Genomic DNA, 25,749 nt, shown 5'->3' with positions numbered 1-25,749 from the left:
GGTCGTTTTTTTCGACCCGGGTTTCGCCTTTCGGCATCTTCAGGCACTGTGTACACTCACCAAAAGGCAAAGACACACTGACAGCGAATACTATTAACTCTAACTTTTATAACAAATCAATACTATAAAGTAGGTAAAAATTCCATTACCTACCTATCAAGTCAAGGGTCACAAGAAAAAAATATAACAAACAAATTATGAATCGTCGAAGTGTTAGTAAAAAACCTCCTACCTTATCAATAATAATAATTAACTCGTTAAGCGTATAATAAATCGTCAAAATCTAATAATAGATCATTGATAATTATAAACAATAATAATTACAAATTAAAAAGAACTTTTTGTATAAGTACAACGTTTTTAAAATTTCTGTTGAATTATTATTCTCAATATGCTCAAACTTGTACTTGATAATATGAAGAAAATAAAAAACAAACAAATATAGAATACTGAATTGTCATTTTGACATTTCATTTTGATTTCCATAGTAACGCACGTATATATTAACAATTTAGTTGTTAAGACCACCCCCTTAGCAACCAATAATAGTCTTTTACTTTTTACGTTTTTTTCTGAGATAACTTTCCATACAAAACATTCAACTGAAAATGAATTCAATTCTGCTTAAAGATGGCTAAAAGACAATTTGCTTGACAATTCTATGTATTAATAATTTATGACAAATAAGGCAATTGTCAACAAATCATTTTTTTGCTATTTTGCAACAAACAAACAAACAAACAAACAAACAGAATACTGAAATGTTATTTTGATTTCCAGTACCAAGGACCACCCCTTTAGCAACCAATAATAGTGGATTGGATTACGGATTTCTTCCGAAATAACTTTTCATACAAAACAGAATTAACCGAAAATGAATTTAATTCTACTTAAAGATGGCTAAAAGTATTAAAAGAATGCATTGACATCGTGTTCTGATATATTCTAAAAGTTTCAAATGTCTAGCTAGTCAGGAAGTTAGTAAAAAATCGATTGCAAGATTTGTACTGGACAAACATCCACCGGACAAACAAGAATACGAGCTAATAAAAACGTTGTTTAATATTAGGTACTTAATAAATATATTACAGATTACAACCATCAACATAATAATAAATTGTCAAAAAATAACTCTTATCCAAATGATTTCGTTATTATGCATGCTGTAGGTTTCTGACCACTGTCTTCCGCATCTCGCTTTCTGGTGTTTTCGGTAGTTAATCGAACTCCATTGTAATCGGGAGGCCCTTCTCGGTCCGTAAAACTTTCTACGGGGACTCTTGGGCCTTTTCAGTTCTACCATTTTGTTTTATGTTATTTGCTTTGAATGGGCTTTCCTTCTTCATTAAACTATCGTGCGGAACTCCAAGTCAGCAGTGAGTTTATTAAATAGTTTTGCCAATCCCAACATTTGTACAAAACAATGTTAATAATAAATTAAGTCAGGGCTGTACACTTCTTCACTTATACAATTTATATTTCTACTGGTAATATTATTATGAGGACGTTGAAGAAAAATACGTTTACAAAAACAAACCATAGTAACGTAGGCCAGTGTTTTCCAACCGCCGGTCCGCAATTTTTTTGCTTCCGGTCCAAAAATAGTCGTCAATTTTAAAATGCATATTATGCCAAGAATGCCAAGCATGTCGTCACTGAAACCAGGTAGGTACTTATTTAATTATATAATTTGTATTATTTTTGTCTATATGTATATAAAAATATTATGAATGCGTTTAAAAGTAACGTTTGGGATTTTCTTTGGGATGGGTACAAGAAGAAGATACTTGTAAATGTTTCCATTGTTGCAAAAATTTGTAATTGCTGCTGACTTCAGGTCGGAAAGTCATTTTGAAGATAATAACTTAACAAGTCAACATTGAAAGGAGTAAATAAGGATCCTCGTATACAATATCGCACCATCGCAAGTAAACTGCCACAATCCAAAAATCTTCAAACAGAGAAAATCAGCTTTGAAGTTTTTACCTCGCATCTTTGTACTGTGTTATAATATGTGTTTATGTATTGTGTTATAATATGTGTTTATGTTTATGTGTATGTATTTAAGTGAAATATGTTTAGATATTGAATGAAGTTTTGACTTGAATTTGATGACTTAGAGATATGAATATATATTTTCGGTACATATACTATGAACGATAGACGGTGAAACGTAGTAATTACCTCAAAACACGTAAATTTGGACTTGTGTCGCACCTTCGCAACTAAACCAGTTGCGAAGGTGCGATATATGCAATAAAAATACGTTCACGTGCACTTAATACTGGGAAAAATGGAAAGTTAATGGAGTTTTCTCCTGATATCCAAACACAAAATACAAACATTTTTTAACACCTAAGTCTTTTAAAACTAAGTATTGCTTTCTCAAAATTCCATAGGCTCTGTTATTAACAATTTATTTACTAATCAATTTCTGGTTATTTCATAAAACAATAGAATTTTCATTGTATATTTTTTTATATTCGCAATCAGACTGTTATTATAATATTTATGATACTCTGTTGTGTATATCTATTATAATATAAGATTAAAATTGTATGTAATAAAAAAAATTTAAATAATAGTTTGTAAGTATATTTCTCTTATTTTCACTGGTCCGCAGTTGTTTTAAAAAGGTTGGGAAACACTGAAGGCTAAAAGCTTCGCCAAGAAAAATCTTTGTCCGATTGAATTCAATTCAGATGAATTGAGATTTTTGCAGGTATTTAAAAAATGTAATTTAACTATTTACGAAGGACGTAAGTACGAAAAGTTTTGTACACAGACAATTTTATTATACCGACAATGACATCAAATTGTAGGTTCGCGTTCAAATTACAAGTTTCCAAGCTTATTATAAAACGATAAATGAATTGCCTATAGTCATAACTCACATATTCCAAAAATCGAGTTTTGAGATAATTGCAAAAAACCACCAGAGCACTGTTTTTTGTAATTTGAAGAAAAGTATTGAACTACCTGAGTGAGTAGATTTACATTCTTTTTTAAATATAATATATAATGCTCCTAAGGCTGCAAACACACTATGAGAAATGGAGCTCCCTGATTGGTTAGAAAGACCTTGATGACAGAACTCACATTATTCATTGAGAAATGTGAGTTATAATAACACTAACCGTCAACTTTATCAACGATTTTCACATGGTTTAAAGAAACTTTTGATAGTTAACTATTTTTCTTTATATAGATAAATGCCTTTAGGATCACAAAATCTGAGTTATGGCTCTAGGCGACTCAAATGTATATTTACATTTTAATGGATTCAAGCTCTATACCATTCCATTTAAGTCGTTTCTCGCGACCCGGGTTTCGCCTATCGGCATCTTCAGGCGTCGTGTACACTCACCAAAGGCAAACACACACTGACAACGAACACTATTAACTCTACCTTATATAGTAAATCAATACAATAGAGTAGGTAAAAACTCCATTACCTATCTATCAAGTCAAGGGTCACAAGAAAAAAATATAACAAACAAATTATGAATCGTCGAAGTGTTAGTAAAAAACCTAATTAGTAAAAACCCTATTTTATTAATAACAATACACTGGATAGCATATTATTATAATAAATCGGCAAACTTAATAATTGGTCATTATTCTTTATAAACAATAAAAATACTACACTCAAGAGGTGTAAATCGTCAATTCTAAGAAGAATAATTAATGGAGTTAACTAATGAGATATTAGTCTTTAATAATACTCTTACATGGTACCTACTTTTATAACATTATTTTTCAAAAAACATACATATAAACTCCCATAATATATATGTATATAATACACACCTATACATACCTAAATCCTCATCCATACAATCTCATACAAACATATATAAATTTTGTGTCAATGACATTGACCATAATATAGTCTCATATGTAAAACATCATATAGGATATAACAAACGGCTACTAGGAAAGTTAAGTTGATCATTCCATATAGGTAAGCGCTGCAACTGTGCTCTATTTATTTCTAATATTTCTTGGTAGAATAATTTATAATCACCTGAAAGGCGAAACCCGGGTCGCGAGAAACGACTTAAATGGAATAGTACAAAGCTTGAATCCATTAGAATTTAAATTCAAATTCCATCAAGTATCTTCGGTCGAATGTATTAATAGTATATTTACATATTCACCACGCCGTGTTCTACGCGGATTTGGATGTCTAATTCATGTCAGATAGCAGATGTGGAGTGGTGGTGTGAGGTGCCGTTAAAAAGCGTGCGTTCCAACCGTTGTCTATGTCATTGATTTGAAAACATAAAATCTAATCTGTCCATGTCTTTATTCTGTTAGTTCATTATGTATATCTGCCTACTGTTTATTCCCCTATTTCACGAAGACAAAGTCACGGAGTATCACTAGTAAGTGATAAGACTGATAAGATAACGAAGGGGTATATGAGTTAATATTTATCAATACAAGTTGTATTGACTGACAGCCACTAATGTCATGATGAAGCGTGTTATCATATAGGGTCACGAGGCCAAAATATTGCTTCGATAATAAATGTGTATAATTTTATATAACTCGCACTGTCTGTCAATAGATGTTATTGATGTTATTCTGTAATAATATAACATATTGTATTAGGCATATGAAACAATACATATCTGTTCTCATAGATAGGCTAAGCACACATGAATGATTAATTAATTGGACTCAGCCGATAGTGGTATGAACCGTTTTTCTATCGGCCGAATAGGTTCACCGCGCATAAACACTATGTCATACCTACATAGTACGATTTTGGTCATATTTTGATACACGGATGAGGTCACAATCAATTCGACACTGGGAATGCGCACGTATATAATGAAGTAACGCATTCGACCAGGCGATCGGTCAAGAATCTATGACAGAACCAGCATTGCCAACTTAGTGATTTTCTTGCCAGATCTAGCATTTTCAATAACCATCTAGCATTTTTCGCTACCGCAAACTGCATAAAACTTATACTTATAGTCTATCCGCCGTAATAAGTCAGATAGTTAAATCGAACATACTATCCTTGTCTTTTGACATGTATGTAACATCCATAAATCAATTGATCAATTAGCTTAACTATGAATTCGTTAAACTGTCTTTTAACAACTTTTTTTTTATTAATTGCTGTTATTCTCAGAACGCAGCTCAAGAATATATACTTTTCAAATTAAAATGCCACCGACGCTTGTTGAATGTTACATCGTATTAACTTAAGACGATACATCAGTGAAACGGCAAATAATTTTCAACTATAGGCGCGACGAAATTTTGGACTCGCTGGCATTCGGAGAACGAACGTCGAGGTGTGAATACGTCAATTTGTGTCGTGATGACGACGGGGGTATTAATTCTTAAATCGTGTAAAGATGACTAAAAACGTTACCCATTTACTTGAAAAAGAAAACATTTCAATGAATATATTATTATTGTTATTAATAGAACAATAAACATTAAATGGACGCATGTTGGATTTATATGACAAATTATATTTCGGTCGGCATGCGTCATTTGCACCCGCGCATCGCCTAGCCACGATCTTTTTAGACCATGCCTCAACTGAGGTATAGCATTAATGTTGATATAAGATATCACGTGGTACTGTGCTAAATTGTATTGACTACTGTGCGAGAGCAATGTCAAAGCGGGACAGCATGCATGTTTCAGAGATATAATATCGTCACCTCAATACTACAACTAGATTACTCTGATTTGATCATTGTTAGGAACATGAAATTTAAACTTAACATTAATTTAGGCTATAATTATTATTAATTGTGCTTGTCTAATTTGGAACAATTATCTAAATAATGTTCAATTGAATGAAAAAATATTGTAGATATATTATTTTATTTATTTAATACATTTATGATTTTAAAGTTATCTAATATTTTCAAACACAAAATTAATACAGTTCCCATTAACTTCTGATTTACCTAGTTTTATCATTTTTTTGGAGAAGGAAATGTAGAATCATATTCAAAAGCTATCTCAAAAACAGTGAAAATCATGTTATCTACTTGTAGAATTGAGGTGACGATTTGATATTACAATTCTTGATCGAGTGTTATAACTTAAAAGGTTCATGAAAATATCCGTCATATACTAACTAACAGCACGATATATTATTATAAAGTATTATGCTGTACTTTTTTATTCTCTACTCCTCTCAAACAATGTTGGTATATATTTATACTGTATAGTAATAAAAATATGTCCTTCGCCCTGTGTCCGCGAAGACATAACATCTTATTTGCTCCGTTGTTTCGGCTTTTGACCTAAAAATCCTCTAAATTTCTGAGAGCGGGTTTCGTTGATTAAGCTCTTGGACCTATGGGGTATAAATAACGGCGGACTAGAGTAAACTAACTCCCCGTTCGCTGTGCGCTGGGATCTACGAGCCGGGATGGTCAAACTTTTCTAGAGTGTATGCCATTCTTTATGACGAACTACGGCGTGAATATAAAGTTTTAACTTCGTTCATCAGTAAAAAGTTTTTAATAATAAGGCTATTGAGAGAAAAAGCTATTACAAAGATAATGAAGATGAAGAATTCTATATTGGTCGCGACGATACAATGACATTATTAATGGACAACGCACTCAATACAGTAGCTAGCAAATAAATTCGCGCATAGCGACATTCGTACACGTATAGGTAGACTTCACGCAATTTCCATTATGCGATATCACGCATTGCGAATTTATAGCAATATGACTTTTATTGTAATGGCGTTAGAACAGTGTTTCTAGTGTCAATGTTCGCAATGAGCGAACCCGTTCGAACCGAACCATTCGGCAGACCCGTCAAAAAGCATCGGGAATTTATAGCAATATCACCTTTATTGTAATGGCGTTAGAACAGATTATGCCATTCGGCAGACCCGACAAAAAAGTGAGTGTCATTTTTTTTTCCCAGTTGCTTCGTCCATATTAATGTCATTGCGACGATATCTGAACCGTAAACAAACGGAGCATCAGAAGACTGGAGGCTTTCGATATGTGACTATCGGCGCATGATATCAATTTTCTTGTTCGCATGTTACTAATGAAAAAGTTTGAAAACGAGTCAAGGCCGACTTTACGATGGTAGTGCTAGTTATTGATTATCTTAGAATTCTATGCGGTAACCTGTTTGCAATACATGTAGATGCTCGATTTCATATTCTCGGCTATCAGGCACTATTAGCGAGGGGTGCAAGACTAGTCAATGTGCTCCCCAAAGACGTATACATTTTCGGTGACGTGATATGTATTTTGTATTCGAAATTTTATTTTTCTGTATAAAATTGTACGAATGTTATTATTAAGTATTACTATTATTTATTCTCTTCTTCTCTCTTGTGAGGGTAATATTTGTTATAATGTAAATCTCATGTTTTGAACGTATTGATTTTAGATTTATGTCCAAAATGTTTCGTTTTCTTAAATAAATAAATATTTCGTTCTAATTATTAGATCAATATGCAACAATCATCATTTTTTAGATACAGTTTACCATTTTGCTTTCTTTTAGATACAGTTTACCATTTTGCTTTCTTTTAGATACAGTTTACCATTTTGCTTTCTTTTAGATACAGTTTACCATTTTGCTTTCTTTTAGATACAGTTTACCATTTTGCTTTCTTAGTATGAGCAATAACTAATACTACCATCAAAATTTACAGCTTTGTGTCACGGACTGACTATAATGGGCCTTGATATCCACCATAAAATACAGAAACCCTGCATATTTCAGTCATATTTTCCGCGAGAAATATTATTTATCCCTATCACATCTTGTCTGTCTCCTTATCCATTCGTCTATTTTGTGGTCTTTCCGCGTTATGCCCAACATGCATCTTTTCATGCCACGTTGCGCTACTCGTAATTTTTGGATTTCTCTTACGTTAATTATCAAGGTGCCATGTTTCACATGCATTTTTATATTTTATAACATTTATAATGCATGGGGTTCGCTAAAAACCACATTGTGAAATGGGATGGACATAGCTCGAAGAGGGGACAATCGTTGGACAAATCTAGTCATCCAGTGGTACCCAATAGGTACAAAACGTCCGCAAGGTAGGCCTAGAGGCCGCTGCATCGATGAAATGTTCTACGGAAGTACATGCCAACGCATCGCACAGGACCGATAGAAGTGGATTCAACTTAGAGAGGTCTTCATCCAGCAGTGGATAAATCCAGGCTGATGATGATACATGTATTAAATTTATTTACTACGCCCAATGACATTATTAATGCACAACGCACTCAGTACAGTAGCTAGCAAGTAAATTCGCACATGTATAGGTAGACGTCACGCAATTTCCATTATGCGATATCACGCATCGGGAATTTATAGCAATATCACCTTTATTGTAATGGCGTTAGAACTGTGTTTCTAGTGTCAATGTTAATTTGAGCGAACCCGTTCGATCCGAACCATTCGGCAGACCCTACAATAAGCATCGGGAATTTATAGCAATATCACCTTTATTGTAATGGCGTTAGAACGGATTATGCCATTCGGCAGACCTGACAAAATAGTGAGTGTCATTTTTTTTCCAGATGCTCCGTCCATATTAATGTCATTGACTATGCCTGACAGAAAACGTTCGCTACCCCTGCCGTAGTCCGTATCCGTATCCTCCAAAGTGGCGGCCTCTTTTTTCAGGCGCGTTAACCTTTTTTTATCATGCAGACCCCAATGAAGCGCATAATAAAACTCACTACAATGACGCCCCCTCTACGGCCTACGGAATGCGTAGAGCCTCGGTCTCTATTGCATTATTCGTCTCGTACGTGTGAAAATTCTCGAGTGTTATCACTCGGGGCTCCTTTTAGTATTAGCCCTTTTTTGTGGATCCCTAAATCTACTGCCGAATAATGACCATTATAAGCCGTTTTATGGATTTATTAGCCGTTCACTTGACGTTATCTCGTTTTGTTCTCTAAAAAATATATTTAAAGTCAGTTCTTTCATTGTAACTCCGTTATTCATTGGATTTTGATAAATTATTTTTTATCAAAGTCATCTCTAATCCTTTATTAATATAAAAAATCTCTACAGTCACGTAGACAGTGGCGAAGAACGACCTTTGGAAATAAGTAGATTATGGTGATCATAGTGCATATTATTTAGTAATACCTTTTAGAACTCACGTGTGTGTTGTGGAGCCTTAATTCGGGTAGGTACTTCGATGTAATGGTGAGTGAGAGACAATATTATAACAGGCACAAGTATAAAAATGGATAACAGGGTACCTAAATAAATCAGCCCAAAAAAATAACGTCAGTGTAGTGTCTAATCTAAGACCTCTTTAAATGTAATTGTAATAAGACCAATGCTTGTCTATGCTTTAGTGTAATAAAACATAATTCTGCGCGGAATTATAAAATAATCACCTGTGTTATCAATTTGTACCCGTTATAATGTCTCTCATTCACCAATACAGTGGTCGGCAAATCGCGGCTCGCGAGCCACATGTGGCTCTTTGGCCGGTTGAGTGCGGCTCTGCAACAAATGCCCTCTGCCCTGTTTGACATCGCTACAAAGAAGAAGCAAAGAAAAACGAATGACGCAAACCGTGAATTTAAAGTTGAATGGACTGAGACTTTCGCGTTTATTCAGAACTTAAATGGCCTATCGATCTGTATTATTTGTCGGGAAAAATTGGCGCATAGCACGAAGTCAAATTTGGAGGGACAAATATGTATTAATTAAACTGCATTTAATTTCATATCACTGTTTTTGAGATGTGAACGTGTACACAATTTCGAATAAATGATTGTGGACTAGCTTTTGTGTAGCGCTAAAGCTTCACAATCTATTGTTTTACTATTCCATTTTAGTCGTTTTTTGCGACCCGGGTTTCGCCTTTCGACATCTTCAGGGCACTATGTGCACTCACCAAAAGAAATACTCACCGACAACGAATACAATTAATTCTAATATCTATAATAAATTAATACAATATAATAAGTAAAAACTTGACCACCTATTAAATCAAGGATCACAATAAAAATATAACAAAGTATAGAAGTGTTTGTAAAAAACACCTATCACTAATAAATAATTCAATCAATAAATACTACATTCAAGAGGTGTAAAATCTTCAATACTGGGAATTTAATGGAGTTAACTAAATGAGATATATTAATAATACCTATCGGTCTTTAAAAACTTATATTAGTTCATAAATATTCTTACATGCTACTATTTTTACCACGTTTTTATTAGCTCGTATTTTTGTTTGTCCGGTACAGATTTTTTCTTGTTTGTCCAAGATTTTTAACTAACTTCCCGACTAGCTAGACATTTGAAACTTTTATAATATATCAGAACACGACGACAACGCATTCTTTTAATACTTTTGGCCATCTTTAAGCAGAATTGAATTCATTTTCAGTTAATTCTGCTTTGTATGTTTCGGAAAAAAATCGTTATAAGTAATATTTACTACTCACTATTATTGGTTGCTAAGGGGTTTTAGCAACTAAATTATTAATATATACGTGCGTTACTATGGAAATCAATATGAAATGTCAAAATGACATTTCAGTATTCTATAATATTTATTCAGTATTTCTACCAAGTACAAAAAAAAAAGTATTTATTAATTCATAGAATTGTCAATTTTATATGATTCAACAGAACATTTAAAAACGTGGTAAGTATATAAAAAGTTATTTTTATCTTGTAATTATTTTTAATAACAAATCCATAAATCCATTCAAATTCCATTAAGTACCTACCTTTGGTCGATAGTATTAATATTAAAATGATAATTAATTGTATGATGACGATATGAGTTAAGTTAACGAGTTATAAAATACACCATAAAGTATATAGATAAGTACTATACACGCATAAGACAGGCTTTCTCGCCATGTGAGATATTAAATTTTAGGTTATTATAACAATCGAATACGAAATTGGGCACCCACCAATGAATAACCGAATGTGTTCGGTGAGTATCTACACGCGAAATTATATGTCGTATACATTTTAGCTTTTCGCGGGATATATTATATTATTCAAAATTCCAAAATCAAACTCTCAGACAGCGTTTTCGCCGAGCCAACGTCTGCGTGGACGAACGTATAATATATCAGCTGCCCGTCTTTTATGGGGATCGGGATTGGGGTAGTGCGGTGTAAGTGGGCAGGGTGTATCGTCCGGGCAGCGGCCCTTATTAATCAGAGGAGGGCGCGAAACCAATCTCGAAGAAGCTCCCGGCTTTAGTTTTGTGGTGTCCGCCGTTTTTGCACACGTCTACCCTCTCACTACGAGAACACATCTGCGAACGAATCTAAAACCCAATCTAGTGTTCTTTATTTTTACCCATATAAAGAACATTGAACGTCTACGTAGCTCAACACACTGTGTATAACTGTGAAGTTTATTTCGCAAACAATCAGTTATCATTTTGATACGGTAACAAATACTGTTCTTCAATGTAGTAACTAGCTTCATTTCTTGGTTAAATTATTGTTCGTGCAATTTAATACAATTTCCCGAAAAAATATTTTTAATTCGACAACAGATGTTGGCGGCATACTGGGTGTGCGATGGTATAACTGTGGGAGTTACGATGAGACAAGAGAGTGTTTTGACTGTTCTTCAAGCCAACCGGATTACGGCGTCCAGTAAGGCCGCTGAATACCATACATAGTGTACACGGCCAAGCTACGTAAGGGATGCTGAATAACCTGGGACGATGTAAGAAGACTCGCAAGCGACATGCATTCTTGAAGGCGCCGTGAGGTGTCCATATGCTCTAAATAAGAGGCTGACGTGGTCGAAAAGAAGAATATTTTTAATTAATCTATATTACCTCCACTATTTTAAATTAAAAATTCGATAGTAGAGTGTAATGCTTCATTACTTTGCACTCCGGCTCTAGGATATAAAAAAAATACACATATATTTTTTGTCTATTACTAGATACATATATTAATACAAATAAATATCATTTGATCTTATTTTATGCGAGGTAATCAGGCAAAGAGGCGTATCAGTATAGTAAAGCGTGTAAAAAAATGTAAAGTTATAAAACGTATACTCTACCTACTTATTAATTTATATGTCGGTGATAACCATATCTACTTTATGAAAAGAAAAAAGGACGTAACCCTCAGTTCTTTCTTCAGTTCTTTATAATCGGTTTTATTGGATAATATCGTTGTACATGACTAAATACATGTTGTGCCCAAAGGATGTAAGCTGCAATCGCCGACTTAGGCGACTTAAGCGTCACATTTGTTGGTTTTTCTTTAATTAACTCTGTAATTATTATCAGATTAATAATATAAAAACCACATCATTAATTATCATAAAGTTCATCTAGGTTATGTCTATTTTGTATTTTAACTTTGACCGAAAACCATAACAAAAACATTTTTGTGCCTCCTGTAACATTTGATTTGTGTGAATTACGTCCCTTTTCCTTTCATATAATAATTTTCAACTTTACCATTTTTTCAGTCTGTTGAGATATAATGTAATGGATCCAAACATACACATTGATTATAGCACATCACCTACATTTTACTGAGTCATCGACTTTCGAACTGCAAATTCCTGCCATGCGAACGTAACATCGTCGCTGTATTTTAAATACCTCCTATGTGGTGTAAGTCATACTCTGAGATATTCTAAAAAAACTGTTTTAAAAAATAATTGTGTTATATGTTTTCATATTTCTTGTAGATCCTAATCATAAATTAAAATAGGATAATCATATATTTTGTTTATAATGTATATTTATTATTAAATGGTAAAATCGTAGCTTTTTCCATGTTTTTATCACATAGGATTAATTCTATATGCACTGTCTTGAATACATTGAATCATGCGTAAACATGTTGTTCACATAAGATTATTTTAATACTGATCTATTTTGCTGCGGACGCTCACATAGGATTAATTACGGTGCATGATTTTGGATGCTCTCACATAGTATTAATCTAATATCGATTTTATTTGGTGATTTAATTTTTTATTTGATCTTTCCACAAGCAGTAGGTATACGACATATGGTATAGAAAAAAATGCAGACCACGTGGTATCAATAATTCATTTTCGTCAAAATCACCACATAGGAGGTATTTAATATACAGCGACGCCATGCTACTTTTGCTATACTGGCTGTCTTTTTGCATTTAGAAACCTAGAGCGGAATGCAGAAACATTTGTCATAACTTAAATTTCCTTAGCCGAAAACACTATGCAGAAACATTGTCCTTAGTTAAGATCATGTTGTCTATGGTTCACCTCGTCTTAAAGCTTCGTTTGTTTTTTCTATTGAAAATAATACCATATTAAAAAATTCTCTTTCCTATAGTTTAGGTAAATTATTTTATAATTGTTAAACGATGACAAAAATATGACAACTGCACTTTATAAATGCAATAACTATAAATACATATTAATATTTAATTATAATACTCTTATGTTTCCGTTATCAGTCATTATACGTGATTCCACAAGCACCGCAAAATATTTTTTTAACATGGTAACATTAGCGTCAAGTATCATTTCTATCTGGCATCTTATATTTCTGCGGGCTGGCGTATAAAAGATAAAATAATATTCTGCAAGTACATGCCAAACGAATTAACACTATCACTACCCATATTGAGATAAATTGTTAAATGAATTTGAGTGTATGGAGTTATAGACACGCGAATTTATTTTGACAGCAGCTGTCAGTGGTAAATGGTAATACGGAAGGGGGCGTGTTCATAACAAAAGTAGTCTGTGGTTAAGGATTCCTTAACTCTATACGCAGTATAGTCTATAGTTAAGTCATGCTTTTTGGCAACTTATCATTAAGATCGAAATCTTGGATTCTGCATGGGGCTCCTACATTCAAATATTACGCTGCACATATGGCAAGTTTGATATATAAGACTCGCGTATTTTTTGTACCTACACGGCCAAAGTAAACATACAAAATTACCCAGAGCTAGCCATATGCCTTATTCTATGATTATAAAAGTAAAGAAAGTCCTCTTTATAGACTGGAAAAACGTACGGTTGTATAATATATCTTGCGGAAGGATAATAAAACATCTCGACATTTCCTATGTAACGGATATCTTTTCCTCCACGCCACCGGTCTGTGGAAACTTCTTTGCAGCATTTTTTATTACCATGATCGGTGCATTATATCCATCCTGTTTAATAAAGTTATTTTGTTTTCTTTGTTTCAGGTATGACTTTAATGCACCCAGCTAATCCCATAGTCACATAATCTTCCTACGAACGCGTAAGTGCATATATTATATATAGTTTTTAGTTTAAGTTATACTTCTTTTGGCTCGTTTTGGAAATCGGATCAGAGTGTATTTTTTGGCGTGTGACATATAAACACATAATTTATTTTTTCACACGAAAAAAAGCGCACTCTATTGGATTCGAACCACCGATTGTTCGGTTATCAGCCCAACGCACTACCTTTACGCCACATTATGATACTGCAATCGTGACGATTATACAGTATAATTAGAATTGTTCCGTTGCCTAGGCAGCGAATTTATTATTGTCGGCCATTTTCAATTCCTTACGTAAACAACCTATTAAACGTCATAGTGGCAGTTGTTCGTTTAAAAATAAAAACAACGAGAAATAATTGTATAATTTAGTAATATAAGTTAAACTGTATAGAAATAAACCAACGGCGCTCCAATAAGCTCAAGAAAAATCTTGAGTATGTAATTTAACAAGATAGTTAAGAGCTAGTCGAAGAATCTAGGTTATCACAAGTTTTGTTTTGTTACGCCAAAGAAGTATAACTTCTAACGCGCGTACACAAGTATACACACCGATTGTTTTTAATAACTCACAACATATCGTTTATCGTAATCATTGCTAAATAATTACATGTATTAATCGCTGTTTCAACTTGCCTATTTTGATGGAAAAAAAATATTTTTTTTATATCAGACAATTAGACGAAAGCTCGAATACTTTGGTCGCGTGGCCGAATACACAAATACACTTATTTATTAGTGGCGGCGCTTTTCAGTGGACTGTAAATGTCCGAACGATTCGGATGCCAAGCTCTAACCTTTTATGATGATGATGCTGGCTCTGTGGTCTGGTTGTCACTCCTGTGGGTCTATTCTATACTTATCGAACACTAAATTGATAAATAGTATCAAACTTAGGGTAGGTTTGTATCAAAATATTAGCACTTATTGTAACAATTACACGAAGCCGGTTTTTATTGTTGCAATAAGTGCGATATTTTAACAGCAGCAAGATAGGTGCTGTTAAAATATAGCACTTATTGCAACAATAAAAACCGGCTTCGTGTAATTGTTACAATAAGTGCTAATATTTTGATACAAACCTACCCTAAGTTTGATAATATTTTTCACTTTATCACTTTAGTGGTCGATAAGCATAGAATAGACCCACTGGTCTCTCGCGCGTTACTGTTTATTATGCAATTCGCATTTTAATACTATTCGTATCAAAAGCTAAACAATAAACTGATAAGTACATTAATATTTAAGGTATAAAATCTTAAATTGTGTTTTTTTACTTAAGACAGTCAGTTTCCCACGTACAGACATAAACAAAACTTGTGCAAAACTTCATTTGTCCCTATGTTTAAGAACGTACTTCAGTGAAGCGACAAATAATTTTCATCAGTAGGTGCGACGAAACATCGCACTCGTCGCCAATAGGAGACCGGAAGTCGAGGTGTGCGCACGTCGATTTGTTTTGTCATGGCGTCGGGTGAATATATTCCTAAAACGTGTAAAGATGACCAAAAAACTTTACGTATATACCTACTACTTGAAAAAGAAAACATGTCAATGAATATACTATTAGTATTAGTAATATAACAATAAACATAACATTAAATGGACGTATGTTGAATTTTTATGACAAATTATATTTCGTTCGACACGCGTCAGTTGCACAATCCGCGCATCACCTTAATACCTCTATGGTCTCGGTATTGCAATCGCGTCTGGAATCGAATTCCATATTATGCAAGTTCTGCAAATATTTTTTCGGTGTTATCCATTTCTCGTTCACGGCAATTATTGCTAAATTATTCAACCAACGCGAGAGTAATAAGTAAGTGAAAATTCGGCCCTTTCCACTGAGCGCATCTACCTACACGGTGAGCAGCTAATTAAAAATGTAACAGGGTGCGTGGAAATCGTTAGCCCGAATTCACGATGCAAACGCGGAAAATATTACCACCCCTAATTTTATCCCGGTTCATTTATAAGTAACTTTTTTAATAAAGTCCTTCTCAGCCCCGACATTAGTACAGTGTAATATACTTCGGACGTTTTGTAGACTTTGATAACATAATGTTTATCATGACTGGTGAATACTGCCTGTTAGACAAAGGTAAACGATTATACGAACTGCAAGAATAAACATTATACCTGCAGTATATTAAATATATCAGCGACGTACTGAAAGGGTGAGTCAAAGAAGTATTTTCAGGCTCAGCCATTTTTTTAATATTCGGGACATAATCTTCATACGGGTACGGGATTGTATTGTTTTTCCCCAATAGTTCTGAGAATTCTGAATATATTGTGTATTGAAAAGACCCCGAAATATCTTCACATTCCACCTCTGCTTATCATAGCTGCTCTCGTGGTAGACTCAGTACAAATTTAAAAGACGGTTTTGTGTAGCTTTTGTGCTCAAAAATAATAGCTTAAACTAAAAATTATATACAATAAAATTTAATTAAAATAACTGATAATACTGACTATTTATATCGGCCAATGGGTAGCCATATAAAGCAAATTCTATCGGATAACAAATATTATGTTGGTGTTATTGACCGTCTTAAACATTTAATTCACCTCTACAGTACGTGTGACGCTGGCCTGTCATCCGGGAGCTCCGGATTCGATGCCCGATGAGGACACAATATATTTTTGTGATTTTTCAAAGCCTGGCTGTTTGTGAATGTGTCACTTATACTAAATACACTACTGTTTTACTTGACTTACTGTCAGTCTGCGTGACCTTTAGGCCTGTTGTAGTGTTGAAAATAATATATATATATATATTTATTTGTATGTCATTCTACTAATCCCAATTTGGTCCAAAAGTCCCGGCCGGTTTCTCATTTTGTTCCGGTTTATAATATCGAGGGTATACTGACAGAACGCATTAACTCAGTTTTTGCTGTTTTTCTGTTTTAAATGCCAAAATATATACAATTTTACGCTCTACGTCCTGGTAAAACGCACAAAGGCATAGGATATAATGGTGAGAAAATAGAAACATTATTAAATCATATTGTTATTTTTGTATTCTGATAGAAAGCATGATAATGACCTAATGCGTTTTGCGTATACAAAATACAGGACTTGTAACATGTCGTATATTGTGTTTGCCATAAAGGTTATTCTTTATAATGTAGAAAAAATGTTTTTAAATCATAAAAAAATCTACGTGGGAGAACGCTTTGAAAAAAAAATTTAAGTCTTTTTTGCGATGATCTCAGAACTTATTTTAATGACTTAATGCTTTCTGTCAGTATACCCTCGATATAGTACTTATGATCCACACGCAAGAGATCGATAATTTGAACCCTAAAACGCAATTTATATTGTATTTTTTTATAACTATGTTCTGAAAATAGAGGTCGAATGGCTGAATTAATAGTCAAAAGGTCTGTTACTGTGTAAATTCAACACATACTTATAACCGTTCCTTAAAAATCTCCATAACACCAACAAATAAGACCATCCATAATCGATTTATTTTTCAATAAATAATTCTTTTTTTAATTATTTTGTTTTATCACAGCTTCGGAAAACCGCCTTCCTATAACCAGCTATATAAGTATATAGGTATGTTTTAAACTGGAACTCGGGCTCCTTTTTTGATTTAATAGAATCGAACCCCACTCAAATTTTTGCCACCGAAACTTAAAAAAAAATGTGGTTCTAGCAGCTCTATAAAATATAATATAGCTCGGTCAATAAACTATTAATAGTGGCCTTACAATGTCCGACGTTTACACGGTCCTCGAACAATCTCACCGAAACTTTGTCTCTCCTATGAATTATGGCCTCACCTTTACCTTATTACAGTTGGCGGATATTGCGGAGTTTGTCTTTGTTTTTGCCATCTAAGCCAGATCCCATACATCCTTATACGCCTTACTCGTGTTATTTCTCTCTTTTGCTTTTTGAAAAGGGTTTTTTCTGTTTTTTCGGCGTGTTCTTTTTCGTATGACTATATATTATGTACGTTAAGTCTCACCTATCCTGTGTAAGATTGTTATCAGCTGTCCCTAGACTGGTGTAAAAGTTATGTCGTGGTCGTCGCCATCACTTTTGGTTATACTATTTTATTATATTATATTTAGGTATCTATATTATCTAGAATATAAGGCACCTAAGCCAAACGGTATTTTATCGACGTCACCCGTAGGAATCACTTGTATACGGCGAAGAACTCATGGCCCTTAGCCGGCTCGCACATCGGAACTCGTCTCGCCTAAAAACGTGTCGAATACGTCGATGTGACGCCATCGTTATTTAACGAAACAACATAACACGCGTTGCCAAATGGAGCTTCGCAGATTGATCGAATGCAACTGTTTCGTCTGAAAAAAACATCTGGCTGTTGCATCCTTCTCGGGCTCCAAGTCGGAGGGTCGAAATCACAAAGAAACACCTACGAATTGGTCATTCCTATACCGGCTCGCCGATCACCTCATTTAAATATTCATACGTTTCGAAGGCTACGCGCGACTGTCGCTAGATAGATGTGCGAGGTTGTGTCATGCAACACTCTCCAGCCGGTCTCGGAAGTTTTTGATTTATGGCTGTCAGGCACACGAGGCGAGTTGTGATGTGCGAGCCGGCTTAGACTTGGGTATGAAAGGAAGAAAAAAATATGAAATTATAGAAAAGGTTCCACTTTTTTAAATTATATTTTAATTTAATATCATTTTGGCCGTACATGTCTCTGCAAGGATATAATTAATTCAAATTAGAACATAAAGGTGATAGATTGCGACAATTGGAAAATATTACAATTAGACCTTGCCCTGTAAAAGTATGCCCAAACATGTGTTAGGTTATTTTTCTTCCATTCGGTAACATATTTAATAAGCAATACGTGGACATGGCCTCGCGCACATGATAGCCACTAGACGGGGATAATATGCAGGGAATTTAGTGTGACATTGCGTATTAACCCCAACTCAAAACCATCCCTGAAATGTACGCCTGAATTGCGACTTGTGGTAACGTCTAAAACCTAGTAGTCGTGTGTCCAATTGCTTAGATACTTGATTCAAAGCGGTGACCCACGGCTTCGTAAGCTCAACTCGTCCACCTTAGGCGCTTAATGGATGTCTCTTATAGCTTTATATATTCTTAATGGTTGACTTCATGGATTAGATACTCTACCCAGACTGCGTGAAAACTAAGGTTAGGGAGCCTGTTTTAGCATGTATGGAGAATGAGAGAAGCAATGCTGACAGCTCTTGGATTGGGGTCAAATTTCCGACTCTAGAACCCGTCGATGGTTTTATTCTCTCGTGATGAAATCGAATTTATTTTTCTGTGGACTCCAGAGGACGCGATTATTATTAGAAATGGCTTACAATTACTCCTCGTATTAAACAAGAGATGGTTTTATAAATCATAATAATAATTATATTATGCTGTGCCCTCGTAGTCCAGTACGTGAGGTGCTGGCTTTTCGTCCCCCGGAGGCTTCTTGTTCGATTCCCCATGACGTCACAATATATTTATGTGATTTTCTCTAAGCGATGGTGCCCACAGAACGCGTCGAGCGGGCGAAGTCGGCGTATTCATAACCATAATCACACGTCTCTCGTCGCGCATTACTCTTCACCTATGTAATAAGCGGCCCAAGCAGCACAAAACAATTATTTTTACAGCGTCTCTCATAACAAAGCAATAAAAATATTATATTATTTCGGGGCTTGTAATAAATATTTACGACGACATTATTCAACCAGCGAAATATAATGACACGGAATAAAATAAAACAATGGGTTCTCTGTTATTAAATAATTGCTTTTGGCCCGTCGATCGACGACGCCTCAAGCAGCGTAATTTTGGTAGCCGTGTTCAATGAATGGACTTAAATTTTCATTAAATCGTATCGCCGAGAAGCGAAAAACGGTGACTCATGCGGCAGGCGGCGCGCAAGGCATCGTTAAGTCCAGTGGGCGCTGGCGTATTTGATTACGTTGTATTTTTGATGATTTACGCGCCACTTGTAGAAATTTTGCGCGAGCGCCGCACTCGCTGCGTCAATGGGCTTTATGCCTAAGCAGTGTGTTTGTGATTGTTTCACGTATATTACTAAACACAAAATACACTACTGTCCATTGGCGGCTTAATCCGGAAAAAACTAGCAGGTCAATTTTGAATATATTATTTTAATTTGCCTTTTCGTTGTATACTGAAAAGACGTATTGCAAATTGACTTTTTATATATTATAGAATAAGTGCTTGAAATTGTTATAGGTAGGTACCTACTTACCCTTCAAAAAATGTCCGTTTTTCATAACGCCAACCCATCGTTAACCGAAATTGCACATAACGCGTTATAATTTTTTGTAAATTAGGTCCACTTTTCTTTCTTTGCTTTTTGAAAAATCATCAATCACACGATTATAAAAATTGTCTATTTTTCCCACATATTTTTTTTCAATACTGAGCATTGCAAGAGCGGTCAGTCTATCCTGGCCCTATTGCGTAGAAAGGTTTTTATTCTTTTGAGAGTGTAAAAACATCTTTCACTTTCAACTGTTGTCATTGGTATGATGATTGGAAAACTTTGATCGAATCGGACAATGTTTCGTTGAAATTATTGCTGAGTAAAAAATGTAGAAGAAAAACTGCACTATTAGCGCCATGCAAATCATCTCGTTGATAAAACACCAATAATTCATTTTTTAACTTGATTATGTTTATTTCTTCTAACAGTTTTACCAAATTTACTTGACGTGTGGGAAAATTATTTTTAAAATCAGTGTAATTTTCTTTATTGAACAAATCGGATATAATGAGATGATCGTTGGATGCGAATCGTGCTTCCATTTCCATTATAATTGTATCACAGACTTCAATTGCTACTGCGTGCGTACTAACTGCTTCACAAAAATGTTATAAATCACTAAAAACTAAACGTTGTGTGTATATGCAATAACTGCACCAAAAACTCCTTACATATGATTAAAATAACCAAAGGCATTCGTCAAAACCTGTCAACGAATCCGAACCGCATACACAGTTGCGTCTTGAGACCAATTATCTAGTCAGTGCTATCATTCTGTGTCATTTAATTAGGTGAAAAAATCTTTTGTCTCACACTCGGGCATTGCCGATATTACAGTAATTCACGCACCGTTACAAGCTTCGATCTCGTATTTTGTGTTATATCGATCTCTGTCTTATGTATGAGAAACGAGAGAGAAAATTTTATAAAAATATTCAATTTGGGTCAATTTTCAGACTGCCGGCGAACACAATATTTTTGTTCGGGGAATTATCGCCCAAATAAAAAAAAGCCCAATAGACTGGGTCGACACAATATCACGCGCCCTATAATTTCAAATCCACCGATTATTATTAATATTATTATATATGACATTGCACATATTATTAATATTATTATGTCGATTGTAAGGTATTTATTTTGGCAGGTCAATGACCGAATGACCTAAGCAGGGAGCCGCCAGTGCTACTGTCATTAACCTTAATGACCCGTTATATGTATATTATAATAATAAAATAAAGAACATGGTAACACAGTAAAAAAAACCAATGGTTAAAGCATGTAGAAGAAAATATTATAGGTATGGCATTTGTTTTAATTTTAACATAAATAATTTTATGTTCAATAGGTAGAGTTGCCACTTCATAACTTTGCACTCCTGCCGTAGGATGAAAATGATGTAATATATTCTAAAAATATGTTTTATATATAATATGTATTTATTACTACATAATATTATATTAATACAAGTGAATATCATTTAATTTAATTTAATGCAAACTAATCAGGCAAAGAGGCATATCAATGTATTAAAAAGTGAAAAAAGTGCTATGTTATAAAGCTTATAGGTACTCTAAATTTTGAGTCTAAAAGCTGCTCTTACTCCGTAAATAAAACTAAATGCATAAATAGTTAATATATGTATACGAGCATTAATTAAGTATATACATCTTTTTGTATCAGTTGACAATAATATTACTCTATATGTGAATAAAACTCCTCATGACTCATGATCTCTACTAATTTGATTTACCTGTACTTTTTATTCTGAATGTCATATTGTGAACGTCTTGGATTAATCATTTGTTGTGTGCTCAATGCGTCTTCTTTAAATAAATAACGTCTCTGCGAATACTGCTTATTTCATAGTTTGTTTTATTTTAATAAATGTACTGTATTTCCACTAATATAAAATTAACACCATTCAAGTGAATAATACAATAATAAATAAAATAATAAATAAAAAAACCTTTTTATTTCTTATAAACAAAAGTAAATGACAGTTAATTGACTATATCTAATGAATATATATAACCTATGAATATATCTATCTATGATTGTATTATCTACTTATTTTCTAGTTTATATAATATTAATTATTATTAATTTTTTATATTTTTGTGTAATACATATATAAATATTAAGATTTTTTATTTTGTATCATAATACTATTAGATAATGTTTATAAATTAAACAGTGATATGTAATTAGTTTGTTTGGTTAGTAAGAACCCCTCTTCGGGTGAAGGCCCTCTCCAAAGAGTCCAAATACAATATTAAATATAAATAAAATTCATAATTATATATGTTCGTCTTTCATTTTGTATAAACAGGCAAACAATTATGGTCCGTTAAATTTGTTGAATAAAATTGTCTTTGTGCGAAACGAGATCTTGGAAAATATTAATTAAAATAAATACGTTGGGTGAATGGGTGAATCGATTTAACTGCTTCATGTGGCTATCACTATCACTCCTCCGTGTCACTCTCTTCAGAAGATCTCTCCGAAGGATTATTTCCTTTTTAAACCTCCTGCAGAATCACCCAGACTAGGCAAACTTTTCGGACCCGAAATGTGCGACCTTAAACAATTCCGCCACTTTTGAAGTACGTAAGGGAGTGCTAAGGGTTGAAAAATAATGTCGGTCCGGCGTGTTCTGATCTTACACGTTTTACAACCCCGGCCCTTTCCTTACTCCGGCGTGTTGTATGTAGTTTCCTCTTGTTTTATGGCCGGCGATCATTGTGTTTTTCCTAGCGCCGTTTTCCGGCGTCTCACCTACCGCCGTGCGTCATATGGGAGAAAAATGTATTGAATCGTAAATATGTCGCTGTGCACCGATTCCCAACATTGGGTTATGGTGAATTCGTAAAGCTCACATTATACTACCAGACTTTCAAACCGATAGTATGCACTAGAGGTCGGAAAACTGGTCGATTTTTAAGACAACGTATACTTACTACCAGTATAAAAAATACTTAGTATCGAAACTTGTTCCACAACATTTACTAGTATTTGGGATATTATATAGAGCGTTTGGCGTACTTGACTTTTTAGAAGCCATTTTTACACAAATTGTTTATATAATTATTACCTATCCATTTACACAATCACGCATAAAATTTGATTTCAGTTTATAAGTTCCAATTATTATAGCACTAAAAATCGAGAAATTCGACGTGACGAAACCAGATAAACGCGTAAATATTTATCAGAACTCGATCACTAGTACCTATTCCGGGACTTGAGACTGATGTCGACTCGACATAAGACTCATTCTCAACTGAAACTAAAACTAACTCCATATTATTACTATAAAACCAACATGTCACCATTTCTGTCCTTCACTATACCAACTTTACAACTGGGGAGAAAGGGAGAGCAATGAGAATTGAATATATCACGGCTAGACATACCTACGTGTATTATGATATCTCGCTCGCGCGCATTTAATGTCAATAGTATTGAAAGTCTACCAACAGTACCTACTAGCGAGTTGCGGCGATGATTTCACCGCATGCGTTCGAACTTCGAACAAGTTTATTGGGCCACACATTCTGAGTACGGGTAGCTGCATTCGAGACTTGCGTACACAAACTGGTGACAGTATTTCCAACTCACCTCGAGTGTGCACCGATTGCCTCCGACCGTGAAAAGTCATTTTTAGATCCTTCCCTAGAGTCGTGGCCAAATTAGAATAATTCCTATTCTTCGTGCAACTCAATCGATATGATCAGACATGACAGTTGATTTTCATTGATCTTTGATCGAGTCGTTTGTTCTTCTATTCTATTTTGTCCATGAATCCAGTAAATGTTTCAAAATGACATTTCATAATCGGGGGCGATCGGCACAGACGATAGCGGCAGACAATCGGCACGATTTTCTAATATCAATACCCCGTATCTGACGTATATGACGAAAATGACTTTTTGATGTACCTACTAAAAACAACAAAAATACTGCCCAACGATTGTGAAATTCCCATATCTGTTTTTATTTTAACAAAGATGATACAGCCATTTTAGTAATTTCCCGTATCTGAATATTGCAGAAATAAACATCATCTTGCCTCTAAGCTGTCAATCGTGTTGCATGACGTGTGTAGAATTCAGATTCAAAATCTCACTTTCGAATTATTTAAAAGGTAAAACAGTAAGTAATATTAACAAATTTTGGATGTTTATCTTTGTATATATATATGTTATGTTATATATATGTTATGTTATATTAGGCGTTATGTGCTTTGCTTTACACTTTTTACGTTACGGGTTATTGGCATGCTATGTAGTTACAATATCTGTGAACTATTAACAGTCAGATACGGGATATTAAATATTTAGTTTATTAAGTTTCCTGCATAATTTGTAAAAAGTCACTTACGGGATATTGACTTTTTTAGGCCATCGCGGCATTAGAATGTGTAATTTTGCTTTTAGTTGATAAATACCTATAATTACTTCTGCCATTATAAATCGTTTGTCATATGGCAGAAGAGACCATCTGCAAAATTTTTCTGTTTTTAAGTTTTGTTCTACAAAAGCTTTGAAATGCATTAATCTGCAATGTGGCAAAAGGACACACCTGCAAGTGCACTACAAACACTAAAAATGTCGAAAGAGCCATCTGAAAATGTAAAAAAATAACGTACTAGATGCCAGTTGGCACTTCTGCCATAGAAACTTCTGAGGATTTTTACAGATGCCACGTTATACATCACATGCGGACCATCAAAATAAATAAACTATGCACCTTATGAACAATATTTAGTATAGCTTTGAATTGAAAATGGCGTGTCCTCTGGTGGACTTCTGCAGCTACTGTGTCCGCATATGAGAACCACTTGCATATATATATTCTAAACCCTAAAAAATATCGATTTAAATACACAATCTCGCAATAATGGAAAAAAATTGACTGCCGATCTGAACAAGACAAAATCAGACATCTGACAAAATTTCAATAACATTTTCATGGCAAAGGGGGTCATTTGCATTATATTGTCAAATAACTTGGTTAAGGGGGGACATTCGGCGTACGTCAAAATTGAGTTTTTATTGTATTTTCAAACCATGATCCTGGACACTCCTTAAACGTTGTAGATAATCTAATTATATAATTTTGAAGCCTTATTATCCTTTATATTTATTTTAAACATTTAATGACTGCATAAAGTATTTTTGTTACATAAAATAGTATTCTTTTAAACCT

General features: G+C 34.1%; 1 protein-coding gene across 1 annotated transcript in view; it reads left to right on the top strand.

Annotated features, from left to right (window-relative positions):
• Window positions 1–16,697, top strand: part of LOC147078852 (mannosyl-oligosaccharide alpha-1,2-mannosidase IA-like) — a 607,020-nt gene extending 590,323 nt beyond the window's left edge. Inside the window, exons 2-3 of the transcript XR_015071153.1 lie at window positions 14,208–15,109; window positions 15,412–16,697. The gene's annotated coding sequence lies outside the window, so the exon portion shown is untranslated. The remainder of the gene's footprint in view (window positions 1–14,207; window positions 15,110–15,411) is intronic.
• The last annotated feature ends 9,052 nt before the right edge of the window (window positions 16,698–25,749 follow it).

Source organism: Rhyacophila brunnea, unplaced genomic scaffold (genome assembly GCF_057557595.1).
Source record: "Rhyacophila brunnea isolate RB1 unplaced genomic scaffold, BYU_Rbru_1.0 scaffold_10, whole genome shotgun sequence".
Classification (NCBI taxonomy): domain Eukaryota; kingdom Metazoa; phylum Arthropoda; class Insecta; order Trichoptera; family Rhyacophilidae; genus Rhyacophila; species Rhyacophila brunnea.
Note: the sequence above shows the minus strand (reverse complement) of the source record. Positions and strands in the feature narration are given on the sequence as shown.